Raw genomic sequence first — 18,880 nt, 5'->3', positions numbered from 1 at the left:
GGCTACCTGGGCTAGATTAGGGGTGTGAAGCACACCCATTCCTCTTAGTATCTGTGAATCAGAACCTTTCCCTGTTCTTTGGAAGGGTTTGTCTCTCCCATCTTGGTCTACCCTGACTGGCTTTCCTAACTAAGGCTGATTGATGTCCAGATTTAAAACGAAGAATCCTCCTTCACAGTCCCAAGCATGCTGATGTCCAACTACTGTCCTCCTGTGTCAAGGCTGGATCGTGGCTGGTTGCTGTCCTGAGGCTTTTTCTCCCACGGAAGCTCATTCTGACTGCTGACATCATGTCTGCTTCTTCCTATGCGTGTGCCTCTCTCGTTTTCCCTTTCTCTAACATAAAGTGTCTCCATTTCCCAGCGGAATAACAGTTCATTTGACAATATCAATCACATCGCCTAAAGCAAAGCTCTGATTGGAAAATTCCCATCTTGATCAATTAAGAAACATGACATCATTATTGAAACTATTTGGATATTTGTTGTTGTTTTGTTCTCTGAGATATGACCACATGCAGACTAGACCAGCCTCAAACTTGCTGTGGAGCTGAGGCTGGGGATTGGACTCCTGCTTCCCCTACCTCTGCTTCCTATGTGCTGAAATTACAGGCACAACCCATCACACATGGTGCTGGTTGTTTAATAGACTAAGTTCTTCAACATGTGCATTCTACGAGATCTGTAAAGGAAACAATAAGAAAAAGAAAGCCAGAGGACCCCACAAACATAGTCTGGGCCTCTCTGTGATATGAGTAGTACCCATTAACTCAGTAAGGTCAGTGGCTGCCTCTACTATACTGATTCAAGTTTGCTCTCCTAGAAGAGAGTAAGTAGTTTCTTTCGCAGAAGTGATAGAGGGTCGGGGTAGAAGCAATAGATATGATGGAGAAGGGATTGCTCCAACAAATAGGGTAGAGTCACCTCGAAAATACTACTGACTTGCCTTTATCTTCTTAGAGCAGATGATAGCGAGGCAGTGGGGGAGAGTGACTTTGGTGTGCATAAGCCTCTGTTGAGACAGGTATCACACACATCAGTAAGGACACACAGGTAGGAAGGAGCCTTTTCACCATGTTCAGGAAACAGCCCTACCTGCTCCTTCTCTGACCTTTTACTAGGTTGATCCACTTCTTCCCTTTCTTTACTAAATCACAGCAAAGTTCTCCCTACTAAAAGAATCCATAAACATGACTCAGTGCTGTAGGGAAACGACCAAAGCCAGTTGCCAGCACAGCTGCAGCCCCATGTGGAAACTTCAGAATAAAATTCGCATTCTCCTTTCCTTAGAGAGGCTCCCTCTCTTGATCTCCTTTCCTAGCTCCCACTTCTATTTAGTCTTCAGTTTAATGACACAATTAAAACAGCCTCCAATGTTTTTCCTTCAAAGCCTAAGAAACAAATGGGGTGACTCCTCACCACCCCCCATTACAGATTAAAAATAGCATCACTTTATGGAATTGATTTGAAATGTTACTGACAGAATTTGAGAGTTAGCATTGAGATTTCGGGTTCTAAAGTCAATGTGTAACGGAAAAAAAAAAGTCGATATGGTCAAAATGAATAGTGAAAATTGCTCTCCACCCAGAGTGTGCTATCCCACCTTTCCTCATTAAGACCAGAGCAGCCAGTGTGGCAGGATGCTCACTGCTGAGCACTGGATGAAGTTGCTCATCCAGGATGTCGATGCCATGGAGACAGAAGGGAGCATCCCATAGCAAGTCAGGGAGAAGAGTCCATGGTGGATGAGGAGCTAGTTACAGAGCACATGAGTCCATGCCCCCCCCCCCAAAACGGAGGGACAAAGCCTGATCACCACTATGGCTACAGCAAGAAAACATGCACCGACTGGTCAGTTCCATAATATGTTAAAAAAAAAAAAGAGAAGAGATGATGATTTTCCATAAAGCTCCCGCTAGCCTCCTTTCAGTTCCTGCCATAAAGTCCCTAAGACAACTGGGCAGGAAGGCACAGGAGGCTCTCTCTCTTGGAATCTCTGCCATGCTTAGAAGTTTTCTCGATTTTCCTTGAAAATCTACTTCTTTTTCTTTACTCACTGCTTGCCCATGTTTCTCATGCTGAAGTGTGCGAGACCACAGTGTATCCAGGAGCCATTGGTTGGTGGCAGTGATGATTATCTGGCACCCTAGTTCTTGGACCAACGGCTAAGAAAGTGTCCAAAATGTTACACACACACACACACACACACACACACACACACACACACAAAGACAGACAGACAGACACAGACAGACAGACACAGACACACGCACATGCACATGCACACACACACATACACGCACACACACTCATGAAATATCAGAACTGCTTTACAGTTGGTGAGCCCTTCACTTTGTGACAGATTTGCAAAGGCCACAGAACGGATTGCCTCCCACAAACTCTAATACTGGGGGAAAAGGCTCATTGAGCAGAACCCTAGGAAACATTCCTTTCACAATGTAACCGTTATTTTTCTTTTGCTGTTCAGCGAAACGTGCATGGTGTCAACGGGAGCCACTGGATTAGAATTAAAAGTGATTTCTTGCTGTTATACCCAGCCAATTTTAAGGGGTTAGAGACAAGTATGCAATCAGGGGCTTGAGTAATTCCCATACATACCCAGGATTACTGGAAACCCTGCTTTGGGGAGCACAACACTGAGATTTAAAAACCATTAATTGCCCAAACTCCAAGACACATTGAAATTTGAATGGGAGAAAATGTGTCATTCTGAGGAGTCCCTTTAAGTTAAGACCTTACAAATGCAAAACACTGGCTTAATTGGCTGCTCTGAGGAGTGAATTGGGTAGGAAATAGGTATTTGCAGGCTTGAGTATCACCAAGGGCAGACCCCTCCCATCATAACATTGGTTGGTATCCCAGGAGAGGGAAAGTATAGAAAACATTCTCAGCCTTCCCAACACTGCAACCCTTTAATACAGTTCCTCGTGTGGTGCTGACCCCCATAAAACTGTTTTTGTTGCTGCTTCATAACTGCAATTTCGCTACTGTTATGAAGCATAATGTAAATATCTGATATGCAGACAGTCTTAGGTGACCTCTTGAATAGGTCATTCGATCTTCAAAGGGGTGGCACAGACCCACAGGTTGAGAACCGCTGCTGCTTTAGACTGAAAGGGTAGCTGTGAGTTCAACAAAAAGTGGAGGGTGGAGTTAGCAAGGACTCATTGGGGCCTCTGAAGAGAAAGCCACTTCCATCTGCTAAAGCGTGTTTTTTAAAATAGGTGGTTGTTTCCTTCATTCCTTTTTAATCGGCTCTGTTCTGCCATGTCCTGTTCAAAACACTGGGACATGAGTTGGATCTCCAGCCCTGAGTGGAGACAGTAGATAGACATAGACGGTAGGATGCAAAGGTAGGGACAGGGAAAAGAGGAGACCGAACCCTTACCCTCAGAGTCTGACTGAAGCCTCCTATCTGCTGAGGATCAACAGTTAAGGCATGACTAGCTACATTCGCCATAGAGGTTGCTGATGTGCAGACAATATTCCTGTTAGATTTAAAGACTTCCCCACCCCACCCCACCCCCGGCAAAGGCACTGCTGGGCTCTCTGACATAAACAGAAGGACTCTGGACTCTGACTGTTTAACAGGATTGTTATTGGGTCATCAGAAGTCTAGATTCAGCACTCCTAAGGAATCTTTAGAAGCAGGTTTCTCTTTACCAAGGAAGGCACTACTTCCCTTTATCCGCCCACAGCTAGCCAACTCCCCCAGGCAAGAGCATCTACTTCTCACATAGCTTGTCATATAGCAGCTCAAAGCCCTCCTCCTCCCTGCTGACTGTCATATAAAACCTTTTCTGCCAAGCCGCCGCCCTCTTCTGTTGTTGGAGGCAGACAGCAGTTTGTTCCCCCAGTGAAGTTTTCTTTCTACCCACAAAGTGGTCCAGGCTGGTGGTTTCACTCTGACCCCACTTACAATTGCTTTCACACAGAGGTATTTTTAAATAAAAATGTTTATCCATGAACCGTGCTTAAGGATTGGGGGGTATCTGGCTGAAGTGTGAGTTTACCTCTTTCCCAGATAATCCCCGAGAATTTTCTAAGTCTATAAAGTTTTGCTTACAGTCAACTTTCTAAAGAACCCTAGTCACCTAAGGTGTTACCTTGTCAGTGTCCATCCTGGATACTGAAGAGTAAATCTCACTTAGCTTTCTCAGCAGCCCTTTAAAGATAACTTCAAATTCCGCCAGAATTGGATCAGCTATAACTCTCCTTTGAGAAGCCTACACCCATGTTCCTGGGTATACCTTATTCTTTTCTTGAGTTTGTCTATTTCTATTAAGCCTAACATTTAAGTCAAAGTTAAGATTTTTTTAAATGAATTCCAACTCTCTTTCATGCTGGCTCATCTTAAAATTCTTTCCTGCTATGAAGTCAAGGAACAAGGTTTCTGGAGCAGAGATCCCTATAGAAAGGAAAGCTGTTTTGGCTGCTGTGTGAGCCATCTCTTCAGTCAAACTCTAGATGAATTAGGAAGTTTAAGAACCATGGCTTTAGAAAATAATTTATAACCTACAAAGGGACCAGGAGTTAGTTCCCTGATAGGCAGACAGATAGGCAAAAGGGTCATAACTAGGTAACTATGACTAGGGGTCATACCTAGGTGGCAAACTTCCAAGTTGTCTGGCTTCTTCTTCTCCAAGATGGCTAACTATTGAGGTTTGGTCTGTTAATATGTATTGTAACCTGAAAGTCTGTATCCTAAGGTCTAGTTGCCTCAAGACAAGTAAATTCTCACATAAGCCAGCTTTTGTTGAGCAAACCTTGCTCCTTAATCTAAAACTACTGGTTGATTAAAATAGGTACAGTCAATCAATGGAGGAAATAGGGAGAGAGGCAGGTGTTCAATGACCTGGTGTGTGTGTGTGTGTGTGTGTGTGTGCATGTGCGTGCGTGCGTGTGTGTGTGTGTGTGTGTGTGTGTGTGTGTGTGTGTAGGGAGGGTCACAGGTGGAAGAGAAAAGGGGAAAGGACAGGAGAGAGAGAAGGAAGCTACCATGAATGGAGATAGACCATGGCGAGCACATGGCCAGGAGAAACAGCAAGTATCTGGGGTCCACAACTAGGGAGGTAGCCAGGCCAGCAGTTAGAAAAGTAGAATAGAGGCTACCCCAGTCAAAGCCAGATACAGTAACCATAGTCTGAGTCTCATTCATTTGAAAGTTAGACGGGGATCCACTTAAATAAGATCCATCCTAGCTATCTTCTTCCTTCCTCTACACCCTGAGAGGAAAATCTGACAGCTTAAGATGAAGACCTGTAGACTATTTCTCCTGCCATCAGGCCTATCCTGACAGAGGACCAACTCAACAAGTTGTAGATCCATATGCATCAACACCCAAGTGGGCCTATCACCCACCTTGTCGTTGTTCAAAATGGCCAACCCTAAATTAATGAAGGAGGACCCCTTATAGACCCTTCAAAAACCCCAGCTATCAAAGAGGAGAGCCTGGATTTTCTGGCTCTGAATTTCCCCTCTCCTTTAGAGTAGAGCTTCTTTCTCCATCTGTCCGTGCCTGCTGTAGTATGTGCCTCCTCACCTCTAATCAAAGCCTCTCGCTGGCCGATTCTGTCTGTCGGGTTTTCCTCCTTGCTGCCACCTGGTGTGAGCCAGATTTTTCCTGCTTTTTAGTTCTTCATCTGCCAGAGAAAACTGACTTGATCTAGATCCCTGGATGGTAACACTGCCCAGCTCTGTCCTAACACCACCTAACTCCTTCTTAACTCTGTCCATGGCCTGCTCTCACCCTTGAGAGTACCTCATGCTTTATACATCCTATACATATTTTATACATATGCTTTATACATCCTATACATATGACATATACGTATTATATGTCATAAATTCTGTTGGTTCCCCATATTTTGTTGTGTATCTCATCTGGAGGGGGATCAAGTCAAGACCAGGAGTCTAGGGGAGGCAGGAACAAGATTATGGTGACAAAATAATGGGGCGAGTTTAGAGGCTCAAGGTGAGGTTCCATCAGGTCCATCTCTTTTTTACCCACAACCTCGAGTTAGAGCAAGAGTCACAGCTGTGCTGAGCTCGTAGAGCCCCGCCAGTGATTCAGCTCTCACCTAAGGCAGACTACAGCTGCATAGACTCATGAGCTGACTCAGCATATGCCCTTGGGGGCTGAAAGTGCAAATGAGGTGAAAGCTGGTAACTCTCCCTCTCTTTCTTTCTGTTTTCTCATTTTTTGATATTGACAGACATTTTCTCCAAACTGGGCAATTCCTTTTTCCCCCATTATCTGGATTTTTCCAGCATCCAGCTGAAAGAAGAAGGAGGAGGAGGAAGAAGAAGAGGAGGAAGAGGAGGAGGAAGAGGAGGAGGATGCAAACACTGAGAGTTTTGTTATTTTATCAGCGGGAGGATTGCCCTCCAAGGTAAGAGCACAGAAACAAAGGTAGGATCAATCACTGCTAGAACCAAGCCAGAGGCTTTCTGGGAGGCTGTCAGCTATGAGATCTGTGCACAATAGCGCAGGCTGCATGCTGGAAAGGCGCAATGAAATGGGATCTTATAAGCAACGTGAAATCCAATCAATTATATTGAACCACATTTAAAGATGGGGCCCTCTGTGTGGAAGAACAGCATGTAGCCCAAGTAAATAGTCAATGAGCAAGGATTTCATAGTTATTTCTCATCGCTGCCTAGGGCACACCAGTGAAAGAGCATGCTAACCTTAGGAGAATACCATCTACCTAAGAATAAATGCCTCCAAACCTCCTGAGCAGGCCAACACCAAACTTCTAACTGTGATTTAGTATCCCACATAGGTTTTCCTTTAGGGAAAACTCACTAATTGAACCAACTATATACATTTACTTAGCAACTAGGACTTGGCCTTTGGTTTATGCAGTCATCTGGGAGTTGATTTAGCAGGAATGTCTTTCCCTTTTGAAATGTGCCAGGAAAGAATTTTCCAACAATGTAAAGACATCAGATTTAAGTTCCTAGAGGTTGTCCTCTTGTGAGTTGAAGCTGGGGGTGACCATGGTGGATTACTTTGGACCATGGGGATGGTTTCCTTTGGGTATGTGGTGTGTATCAGTCACCATGGGAATGTTGTGAAACGCGTCCTAGTGACTGGGCACAGGTCAGGCAGATAAAAGCACTTTTATATATTTCTACGATAGGGACATAAACATACTTCATAATGCAGAGAGTGATATGTAAGTATATACTGTCAATATCGCAACAACTCTACATTGTTAATGTGTTGGCTCTGAGCTAACCGTATGCAAAGTGATACCTCTGGGATGAATTCAAGGCTCAGTGGCCTTGGAAGTATGCAAAACCAGAGAGAGATGATAATGTGGGAAGTTCAGGGGCTATAAAAAGCACCAACACTGTGCATCTGAGAGATGCACAGAAAAAAGCTGGGTCTCCACCAGGGAGATAAGGCTGAACTTTGAAATGATTGACTGTTTTGTTTCTACTGTTTATGAAGCGTACTAGCTGGAGATGAGACGAGGCAGACCTCTGAGATATTCATCCGCTGCCTTTTCAGATCACTGGCTTTCTGATGATTTTTTGAATAAAGCTTAAACCTGAAAATTCAATAGCTGCTTCTGCTCTTGGGTGTTCTGATGACAGGCCACGCATTTTCCAGTGTGTATACCATGAAATGTATTCCTCTAGAGCTACTTTTCTCTGTGTTTACCTTACCTCTAATGGGTCCGATAGGCACAGTCATCATTTTCCTTATTTTAAAAATAAGCTGATTGTATTATTTTTACATTGCATGCATAAGCATGTGTGCGTGTGTTCACATGAGTGCAGGTCCCTGCAGAGAACACAGTGAGCAACTTATATACCTTAGTAATGGAGTTATTGGTGGTTCTGGAAACTGAACTCAGGTCCTCCGCAAGAACAGCAAGCACTCTTAACTACTGAGCTTTACAACCACTGAACCATCTCTCCAACCCCTCATTTATCTCCCTTACAGACCATCTTCACTGAGTGCCCCTTACCTAGCATCTGACAAAATGAATATGTTAGGCCTAAGTTCTCAGTGTTAGTGTGCTGAGTGTGGCAGGTAAAGGAGAGAAGGGCAGTCGGTCACAACCACACTACTAACAGCTACTGCCTCCTTCCTAGACAAACTCTCATATCCCATGTGCATCTCTCCTTTCGGCAGCACTTGCCCAGCCAGCCCTTCTTCCTACTTTCTTACTTTTCAAGCTACTGATTCTAGTCCACAATTCATGTCAATCTCTGGCTGAATTCTGGGGCCAGGAGTGGCTGTACACACCCATAATTCTAGCTCTTGAAAGGCAGAGGTAGGAAGATTGTAAGTTTGTGAGCAAATCAAACCAAAGTAAGTTCATTTGTAGGTTTCCTGGAGAAAGTTCTGCTCAGATGAATAATCTCATAGTGAAAGATCCTGACAGAATGTAAAAGGTCATAGAAGCCCTGAAATTGGCAAAATAGATTTCATTGTTAGTAGAACTAGCTTCACTGATTTAGAAAAATAGAGGTGCACAAAACTCTGGCCGCTCCTTGAACCTGTGTGTCTGCCAATGTTCTGACCAGGTGTGTGCCCATTGCTGCACCTCACTGCTAGGTGTTTGTGATATTGGTTGCTGGGAAAGAGTAGGGAAATCTCCCCAGCAACCATAGTCAGGGCCAATCCGGAGTGCTGCACCTTCATTAGACTCTTTCCTTGTTTCCCTCCCATACCCATTTCTTGAGGAATCAATCATTTTAGAATAGACATTGTTTAGATCTGGAAATCCCCTACTCCCCCCCTTCTCCTTTCCCCCCTGAGGGCCTATAAAAACTGGGTCCTCTTTCCCCTCGAGGTCGACTCCTCTACCCCTGCGTGGGATATGAGTCGTCCCCAGAGCTCTGGCTTTCCCCGAATAAAGCCTCATGTGGTTTGCAACAAGCTTGGTCTATCGTGAGTTCTTGGGTGTCCGCTATGGTCCTGAGGCCTGATCGAGGGGCTCCTCTCGGAGTCTTTCAATAGGATGATCGTTTCAGCATTTTTTTTTTTTTTTTGCTGAAAAAATATCTCTCTGTGTGTGTATGTGTTGCACCAATGTTGTGTTTTATTAAAAAAAATAAGAGGAAGCCAGGGATATGTTTGGTAGAGACGTGATTTGGTGCGGAGGAAGGGGTCCCTCTGTTGGCCCATGCTGAGGCTTCCCTTCCTTCTGAGGTACTAGCCATAAGACAGATATAGTATGGAATAGAGTTTATTTAGGGCATGGGGAGGGGAGTAGAGGGAGTAGAGACAGAGTTAGGTACGGGGGGGGGGGAGTAGAGGAGAGGCCAGCGATGAACATGTGAAAAGATAGACAGGAGGGGGATGGAGAGAGAAGGGAAGAGAGGAAGAGGGGAAGAGAGTGAGAAGGAAGCAAGCAGCCCCTTTTATAGTGAGCCAGGCATACCTGGCTGTTTCCAGGTAACTGCAGGGCAGACTCTAGAAGAAATGCCAACAGTGAGCACAGGTGTGTAAATGTGTGGAAGTCAGAGGACAACCTCAGGTGTCAGTCCTTGCCTTCAACCCTGTTTGATATAGGAGGGTTGCTGGGACTTTCTGGCTGCTAGCCTAATACCAGGTTCAGGAGAACCCTGTATCAAAATCATAATGCAGACTGATTGTATTGGCTGGTTTTGTGTGTCAATCTAACACAACCTGGAGTTATCACAGAGAAAAGAGTCTCCCTTGAGGAAATGCCTCCATGAGAGCCCACTGTAAGGCATTCTCTCAATTAGTGATCAAAGGTGGGAGGGCTCATTATGGATGGTGCCATCCCTGGGCTGGTAGTCCTGGGTTCTATAAGAAAGCAAGCTGAGCAAGCCAGAAGAAGCAAGCCAGTAAGTAACATCCCTTCATGGCCTCTTCATCAGCTCCTGCTTCCTTACCTGCTTGAGTTCTAGTCCTGACTTCCTTAGGTGATGAACAGCAACGTGGAAGTATAAGCTGAATAAACCCTTTCCTCCCCAACTTGCTTCTTGGTCATGATGTTTGTGCAGGAATAGAAACCCCGACGAAGGCACAGATATCGAGCAGGACACTGGGTATCCTTCTCTAACTTCTATGTACATTTGTCTGCTCACATAGGTTTGTGCACCACCCCTGAGGTGTCCTTTAAAGGTAAAGTGGATATTGGTTATTCATATTATTTTCCTCCTACCGACATACACTAAATACTGAGATAAAAGTTCACTATGTTGACTAGGCTGGGTTCAAACCCTCAACCTTCCTGCCTCCAACACCCACTTTGGGCTTACAGAGTATATGCTACCAGCCCACTCATAATGTTTTCCCTTCTTGATTCATTTGGTTATGATCCTGGGGAAGGAACCCGGGACCTTGGACTTGATGGGCAACTTCTCTTCCCACTGACCCTACAATCTTAGCCAACACTTTCTGTTTCTGACAAATGAGCTCATAGGCACTGTACTAAAAGGTTAATATTAGACCCTTCTTCTTAATGCTCCACAATGATTTTGTGTATAGTTCTTGTTATCTGTGCAATCCTCTCCCTTCCTGCTATCCTGATGAAGCCACAGCTAAAGCAGCCAAAGGCATTTCCTGCTGAGGACATGCTAGCCAGGGGAAAAAAAAAACAGAGCCACAAAGATTGCATTCATGTGATTTTGTAAGCCATGGGGATTTCCTAAGGGGTAAGCAAAGGTCAAATGCCCACAGGCTTATGTCTGTGCCATGTGGGCATTTATGCAGTCCATACAGTCAGACTGACTTGGCCACCTGAGATCTCTTAGGGATGCAGGGAGAAGAGAGTAGCTTGCATGCTTCATGGAGCATCCCCATCCAGGTAGTGCACTGTCCCACCCCATGGTTCACTCTCTGTGGATACAATGAATATCGACCTCTGGCAATTCTTTTTCCATTTTCCATTAACCCTGCTTATGGCCCCTGCCATCTATTTAGGACAATATTTAGGACAGATCCAGTGATACAGTCTTTGGGTCAGCAATCAGCAGTGAAGAGGAAACCATCTTCACGGTGAGGATGGATGGGTAAGAAATGCCTTTGGGAGATGAAGCACATTGATCTGTGACCAAATTCTAAATCAGCTTTTCAGAAAAATGATTTTTGAGTTGGCGAAAACAGCAATAGCAGCAATTTTTAAATATCCACCGTTTTCGGCTCTCCCTCCCACTCCTTCCCCCACCGCTATCGAAAGTGGAAGGGCCAGTGTTATGCTGGGGAGGGTTTGCACAAGGAGCGATTGTTAGAGTTTTTAGGAATTTGTGAGCTATTTGCTAAACACAGGCATTCTAAGAGGTTAAATTATATAGGACAGTTACATAACTTGTATTAAGAACAAAGGAAGAATACACTCAAAACTCATTGCTCCCTGATTGCTTTGCTCCACTGTGTGGTTTTCCCAGTGGTTTATCTCTCTGTTCCAGTGTAGTCAGGTGTGTTACTATGTATCCCCTTAACTCTTCAGTCACTAATATGTTGGTATTTGAAATGTCTATAAAGGAGTATTCAATCATTTGTTCATTAATTCATTCTTTTTTTTTGGTACTTGGGGTCTAAACTGAGGGTCTTGTGCTTGCTAGGCAAGATTGCTATCACCGAGCTACACCCCAGTTCCTTGAAGGAACGATTATGCCACACAGATTAGCAAATACTACAGGTGAGGCTTTGATATCTTGTCTTATTAAGCGTCTAGATTACAAAGTCAATGGGTACAGTTCTAATAATGGAGATTAAACAAAAAAAGACTGATCCCTCTATTGTGGTCCCATGATGAACAGTGTAAAATTTGAAGAACCATTCAATTGTATTAAAAACAAACAAACAAATGGCGTCCCACTTAGCACTGAATGTACTCACATTACTGGGGAAGAGAGTGTCTTTGACGCACACTCATGCTTCATTTTTGTCTGAGTCACAAGCATGATCAGAAATATCAACTCTATTTACGTGGGAACTCTATTCACTCATCCATTGCAGCCTCAAGATGGAGACAAGAGAGCTTCACACAAAACGGGAGCAGAATCCTGTGAGAGCAAGTTAGCTATAGGGAAGCTATAATACCGTATTCCATGTTTGATTGTTATTTGTAAACTGGCTTATATGCCCATCCTATCAGTAAGAGTTAAAATCAGTACATGAAGTGTACACACACACACACACACACACACACACGCACGATTGTGCAGTGCACAGTCCTCTATCATTTTCAGAAGCAGTGTCAGAAGGGCATATTGAAATTACATAAGAAGTGGTGTTGCTGTGGATAGAACATCACAGGCCTCTCATAACTTGATGATTCTGTAGAATCAGGAATGATTAGGGGGAAGAGGTAAGTGAGAAAGAAAGCAAAATGAAGTGGGATTGCAGTGCGTACAGTCATAGGGAGGAGGGGGGAGTGGGACAGATTGAATGGGATATGTCCACAGTAGGCTCAGGTATTTAAACACTTGTTCCTCCATTGGCGTCACTGTTTGGAGAAATGATGGAACCTAGAGCCTTGCTGGAGGAAGTATATCACCAGGGTATGTTTTAAGAGTTTATAGTCTTGCCCACTTCCAATTTACTCTCTTGGCTTCCTGTGTGTGGCTAAGGATGTGATCTCTAAGTTTCCTGCTTGGGCATTCTGCCTCCCTGCCTTTCTTGCCATTGTAGGCTCTCCTTCTGGAATTGTAAGCCAAAGTAAATCCTGTCTTTGTTGAGTTGGCTTGGTCATGGTGCTTTATGACAGCATCAAAAATGTAAATACTTCATGAGGATTGAGCAGTAACTACAAGGAAGGTGGCAGGACATCTTGAGATTAGGCTGTTGTAGAATGAGATGCAGTCCTTTCTGAAGGGCTTTTGTAAATGGTGACCATGTCGTTTACCTCTTCAGATGTCTCTGTTTCCATCGAATGTGTATCTGAAATTTGGTAGTCCATAAAGTAGTTTATTTAGTTAAGTTGCACTATCATGTCAATGCTGATATGATTATTTGGAATTACCCCCCACAGTCCTGGGGTTCTGTGAACAAGTTATGCCCAATTGTTGTTCCTATTCACACAGGGGGATGACATGGCCCGCCAACCTTATAATAACCTATGAGGCATGTTCTCACATTAGGAACAAGCTCAGAGAGATGAGACAAAGCACAAAGCTGGCAAAGTCTAGTGTGGATATAATGCAAATGACCTAGACCTGAGCTCTCACAGGAGTCAGCTTTAGAAGAGAAGATTGTCATGTAGCAGCAGACACATATAAAACTAGCCTTTACGTTTATAAAGGGCACAAATATCAATCTGTAGATAGGTCCCTGTTGGAGTAGGAGAGCTGCCTGTTAGAATTTGCTGCTCTGTTTTGGAAAAATGTTCACTGAACCTCAGTTTGCGCAGGAGAATGTCATAGACATTTCAGGGGAGATGTAGATGAATAAAATATGACTCTCCCCTTAAGGAGCTCAAAATCCAGATATTCCTTCTTTACCAATCTCTTGAGTGAAGTCAAGAGGCAAACCAAAATGGAACAGGGGTTTAAAGAAGAAGAAGAAAAAAAAATCACCAGAGCTCCCGTCAGTTCTCAGGAATAGCCTGAGATGGAGCTGTGATCCAGGTTAAGGTCTTATGTTATGAAACACCATGTACAGAAGGATAAGCAAAGCTGGGCAGCTTAGCTGTGGCCTCTTAAGGCTTCTGGGTTAACCTTGGGGCCAAAAAGCTATTAAATTGCTTGAAGTTCTCCCCACTAGACTAATAGAAATCCCGCACCTGGGATGAAAGCTTTGTTTCCTTGGAGCTCTGTAGGGCCAGGCTTCTCAACAGCATCGTTTTTTTTATTTCAGGCTGTAACATTTTAAGACAGACACTGAACCTGGGCAAACAGAAAGCGCTAACTAACCCAGTCCTTTGAAGGATGCTTAATGGGACTAGGGGAGTTTGGGATAAGGAAGACTCTGAGAGTACATGAGCTTAGATTCCAAAATATTTGGAAGTTTGTCATGTGGGATGAGTGGATGTTTCTAAGTTGATCTAAGAAGGCACGGCCGGCACAAGCGACCTGGAGTCACAGGGGAGCTATCTCAGGCTAGCAAAAGACAGGCTGGTTTTTCTGCTAGAACAGAGGAGCAGAAGAATGGTTCCTATAGGGTTGCTGTGGCCTCTTAGGTTGGGGTATTGGAACTTAAGACATGGAATATGTTTTCCCATCACTCTCCCACCCCCTGCAATTAACAATTCCATAACAAGAGCATTTGCTAAGCCGTAGGCATCACAGTAAGGTCATATTTTCTCCAAGGCAGACCTCGTGGATGGTAATTAACACATGAATAGCTATTATCTTTAAATTCCTTAGAAACTTAAGAAACAATGGCATTTAGGTCATGACCAGTGTAGACATAGATGTCCTTTAGTCTTAGATCTCTGCTGAACAGTGGGAGGCCACAAGCAAAGGGAATCCACTACTTGATGACCTAGGGTCTGTTTCCAGACAAAGAAACAAACAGAAGGAATGCAAGGTGTCCATGAGTGCAACTTCAGATTCTTCAGTTTGGATGCTTAGCAGCTCTGAAAAGGCAACAGAAGGCAGCCAAGCCTTTGCTGAGGCAATGAAAAGAGACAGAATAAACCACTTTGCCCTAGATAAATGCCCCATCTCTGTATGGCTTGGCACCACAGACCTCTGCAAAGGCCACTTCAACTGCTAGAAAGGAGAAGCAAAGGCCACCAGAATACAGCCAAGGCAACAGATTCTGGCACATGTGAGCTTGTGCACATGAAACAAGCAATTAGCAAGTAGATATAGACAGACTCGTCCAAAGAAGAGGCCAGTGCCTGTGACACACGGGGGTGGGGATGGGGGTACGCAAAACAAAACTCCTCTAAGCTTGGTGAATGCAAGAAGAATAAGGAGGAGGAGGAAGATAGAGAGGGGACGGGGACTGAAGAGGTAGAGGAGAAGAGGAGAAGGGGGAGGAAGAAGAGGAGGAGGGAGAGGAGGGAGAGGAGGAAGAGGAGGAGGAAGAAGAGGAAGAAGAGGAAGAGGAGGAGGAGGAGGAGGAGGAGGGAGAGAAAGAGGAGGAGACTGACACTGAAACCCAGACAAACCTCAAGAGAATTTTAGAGGAAAAAATTTTTGCTCAATTGATGAGAGCCCCTAGACAAAACTGTGGGCCCACAATTTATTAAAAGTTGCTTCTTTCTCCTGAATCCACCAACTTCCATCATTCTCAAACATTCTTCCTGACTTCTTTCATTAACGTTCCCTTCTTTCACTGGAGCAGACAGAGCTCTGGGGAATCTCCCCCCTACCCCACCACCTCAGCCCCACCAACAGGGCATTGAATGAGAGCCAGGGTGTTGTCTGCATAAAGAGAAATTGCAAAACCACAAATTGCAGAAAATCCAGACTGCCAAAATATCGAAAGGAACACACAATATCGCCATGCCTCTTAAAAAGCAATTGCGCATTTTACAGGCCTCTGGATAGTTCAGGTTTGCTTGGCAACTTTCTCACACATACCACCCAGAGAGAAGACAGTGCTCCATCAGAGGCAGTGGTCCTGAGGACTGTGGGGACTTGAGTCCAACAACAGTAGGGGCAGGACTGAAGGAGACTGCCTGGGCTCAGCAGGATTCTATTTTCTGTGACTGTATAGATTTGACTTTAAGGCCCAAAGTTTGTCATCAGAATGTCAGAAGCCATGCCAAAAAAAAAAAAAAAAAAAAAAAATCTCCAAACCAAACCAACCAACCGACCAAGCAAAAACCTCATACAAATCCCTTACACATTAATGTTTGTGTAGGTACACCCCCTCACCAACATATATCTTAGGAGACTACTATAACCTTTGAAACAGTCATCAAAAGTCATTTTTTTTCTTCTTTGATCTTCCATAATAAAAGAACTTAGAGGATGAAGTATTCTCAGTATCATATACCTCAGAGAGAGTAAAATGGGAGGGACTAGGCTGTGAGAACTCAAGAGTTTCACTCTGAGGGTTCCTTCTATGGTCCCACCTTTTCCCCGTGGGGTCTATTTTCCTGACTTGGCAAAGTTGTTCTCCTCCAGTGAAGTTGGTATTCCATGCTCTGTACACATTTCTAAAACCCCATGAAGAGAGAGTGTAGTTATTGGTGAGCTGCATAGGCCCTTGGGCTCCAGAGATGCTGATGACCATGGCTGCCAAAAGGAATCTGAGTAGACATTGACCGGTGGTTTTATTTTCTCTCTCTCTCTCTCTCTCTCTCTCTCTCTCTCTCTCTCTCTCTCTCTCTCTCTCTCTAACTCATTAACCAATACATGAAAATCAATCTTGTAAAATATTAGGCTGGTGGCTTGGAGAGATGGCTCAGCAGTGAGGAGCGTGCACTGCTTTTCTAGAGGCTCCAAGCTGGGTTCCCAACTCCCACATCAGGTGGCTCACGACCACTTGCCATGACTCTAGCTCCAGAGGATTTGAGCTCCCCTCTTAACTCCATGGGCATCTGCATTCCTGTACACACAACCCCACCCCACCCCCACATAAAACATAATTAAAAATAAAAAGAGACCTTTAAAAAATTAAATGGCTAGCCACATAATATTTACCACGGACACACACAAACTACATTTTAATGTTTAATATTAAATCGCTTAAAACACTTGCAGAACTAACCTGACAGTGCCATATGTTAAAGAGCTATTAAATATTAATACATAGGAAAACAAGCACAAGGCAATCCCTTGAAGTGAGCACCATGTTCTGAAGAGAGACAACCGATGAAAGCTCACATCTGTACAAGAAATATGCTCATGATAACACATGAAAAGGAGGCCTGCTCCTGAAAACCTAATGTGACTTTATTGGGAAAAGCCACTTCAAACATTCCCAACATGCAGGGGTTTTGATAACACAATCCAGACCAAAGCAATAGAACATAGAGCTCAACATTTAGAAACAGCCTGGTGGATGCATAACACTTGGACGTGAAGTTTGAATGATGCTGAGAGTCTCTTGCTGCTGATGTTTGAATATTTACTGGTGAGCAGTGGGATCAATTTGCTGGATGGAGCCAACAGAAAGACATCACCCTGGGAAGTCAGGATAAACTAAGTTTTTCTTGCAGTTCAGCTGAACACATTGTCTTAGGGACTGAATGATCCAACAGGAGTTTATTAGCGCTCATGTGGTATGTGCAATTCCAGGGAGACCTCGGGATTCTGACAGGTCTAAGAATGTCTAGTTAAATGCTTCAGTGGCTGCTAAGATGAACCCCTTGCTGGAAATTCTGTATAAACCAGGATTGTATAAACTGCAAATAGCTGGCTCACCCTTTCACTCTGTGGTTGCTTATCTTGTGACCACTTATCTTCACTGGCAAGGAGCTCATTAGCCTTTTCAGCTACTTGTGAATATCCTACAGCCTTCATATGGGACCTAAATCAATCCTCTGCCTTTTAAACTGATGTATTACTAGATTATTCCAGAGATAAACACATACAGAGATATATATTCACATGCTAATTTTAAAGAAAAAAACCCCCGTGAAATGCCTATCCTCCCAGTTCAGACCCAACACAATTATATCCGGTCTTACAGAAGAGAAGAGATGTGTAGTTTGGTGTAGACACTGGGAGTTCCAGAGTGAATACAATATACAGGAGATTTGCTCTAGAAAGAAGGTTTGCACAATAGCCATAATTAGAAGATACAGGAAGGGAATTAGTGAGAATATTACCTTGCTCTTAAACAAGGAGGGGCCTGTGAATCTATGGCGGGGACTGACTGAGGGAAGAGAAATAAATTAGCCACTTCAGGGGTGAAGAATATTCAGATGTTGGATGCCATTTAGCCATAATGTCACAACAAATGTGCCTAATGCCCCCTTTGCTTTTAGATGCAGTGATCTCGTTGCCACAGTTGCAGATCTTCTTCCAAAACCATTTCTGCCCCCATGAAATGCTAGCTTCAAACCGTGGCCTCATTTAGTGGCACCGGATTTTAATGATGCAGCAGGAGGAGGTGGGAGACGGGAGCCGTAAAGACGAGGTTTTCGGAGCAACAGTTGAGACACAGATATTATTTTAAGGAAGAACTGTACTTACATTTTGCTGCAAGTAAAATGTCTGTCTTTGAAGGGCAGCCTCTGTAATAAAGAGAGAGAGAAAAAAAACATGTTTAAGAAATTGTACAGTAACGAATTCAAATGGGAGGAAAAAGAAACCCGTATTGAATCGCCTTTAAACGTGCAATCACTGATGGAAAATAATGAGGAATCTAAAGATGAAGACTTATTTATCGGGAGATTCTTCCTGGGGAGCAAGGAGCTGGAGCCAACAGAGGAAGCATTTAAAGCAACTGCCCTATCTCCTTCCATTCTCAGTTCCCAGCTCCTGAGCATCCTGAATACTGATGTTCACTTTGCCTCCCAGGCCCTATCCTGCGGGAGAACTAGGAGGCATCTGGTTGCCTAGCTCACCAGCTTAGATTCAGCATCCTCCTGCTTCTGGTTCACACTGGCATTCTACCTTGTTTTTGAAGGTCCAGTTCTGACATGTTGTTCCATTAAAAGAATGTCCTCAAAAAAGAAAACAAACCAAGCCAAAACAGAACAACAAACAACTATAGTTTTTTCAACTCGTGTTTATTGGGGTAAGTAAACGGTTTTCTCTTCCAAGAAATAAAAGGCATTTGTAGGGGCTGCTGAAGGGAGACTGCAGGGCATGCCAGGCTTCTCCAGGATGGCCATGAAAAGGGAAAACAATTAAGCTACCTGACCACTTAGAAGGGATTCACCAAGTGTGCAGGCATTTTTTTTTCATTATGGCAGCCATTCAGACACTTCAGCTTGCTTTAAAAATAAACTTGGTCATAACCAGGGGAGTACTTTTTAGGGTGGCATGTTTAATGGGCAATGCCAACCAAAGTCCTC

The 18,880-nt window shown here is 44.0% G+C and overlaps 1 protein-coding gene across 1 annotated transcript in view; it reads right to left on the bottom strand.

The window, feature by feature from the left end:
* Positions 1–18,089, bottom strand: part of Ankfn1 (ankyrin repeat and fibronectin type III domain containing 1) — a 251,159-nt gene extending 233,070 nt beyond the window's left edge. The window contains exon 1 of the mRNA XM_021177915.2: positions 18,054–18,089. The gene's annotated coding sequence lies outside the window, so the exon portion shown is untranslated. The remainder of the gene's footprint in view (positions 1–18,053) is intronic.
* Positions 18,090–18,880: the final 791 nt, after the last annotated feature.

This window comes from Mus caroli, unplaced genomic scaffold (genome assembly GCF_978045245.1).
Source record: "Mus caroli unplaced genomic scaffold, Mus_caroli_1 scaffold_13, whole genome shotgun sequence".
Taxonomy (NCBI): Eukaryota; Metazoa; Chordata; class Mammalia; order Rodentia; family Muridae; genus Mus; species Mus caroli.
This window is presented reverse-complemented; position numbering and strand designations above follow the sequence as displayed.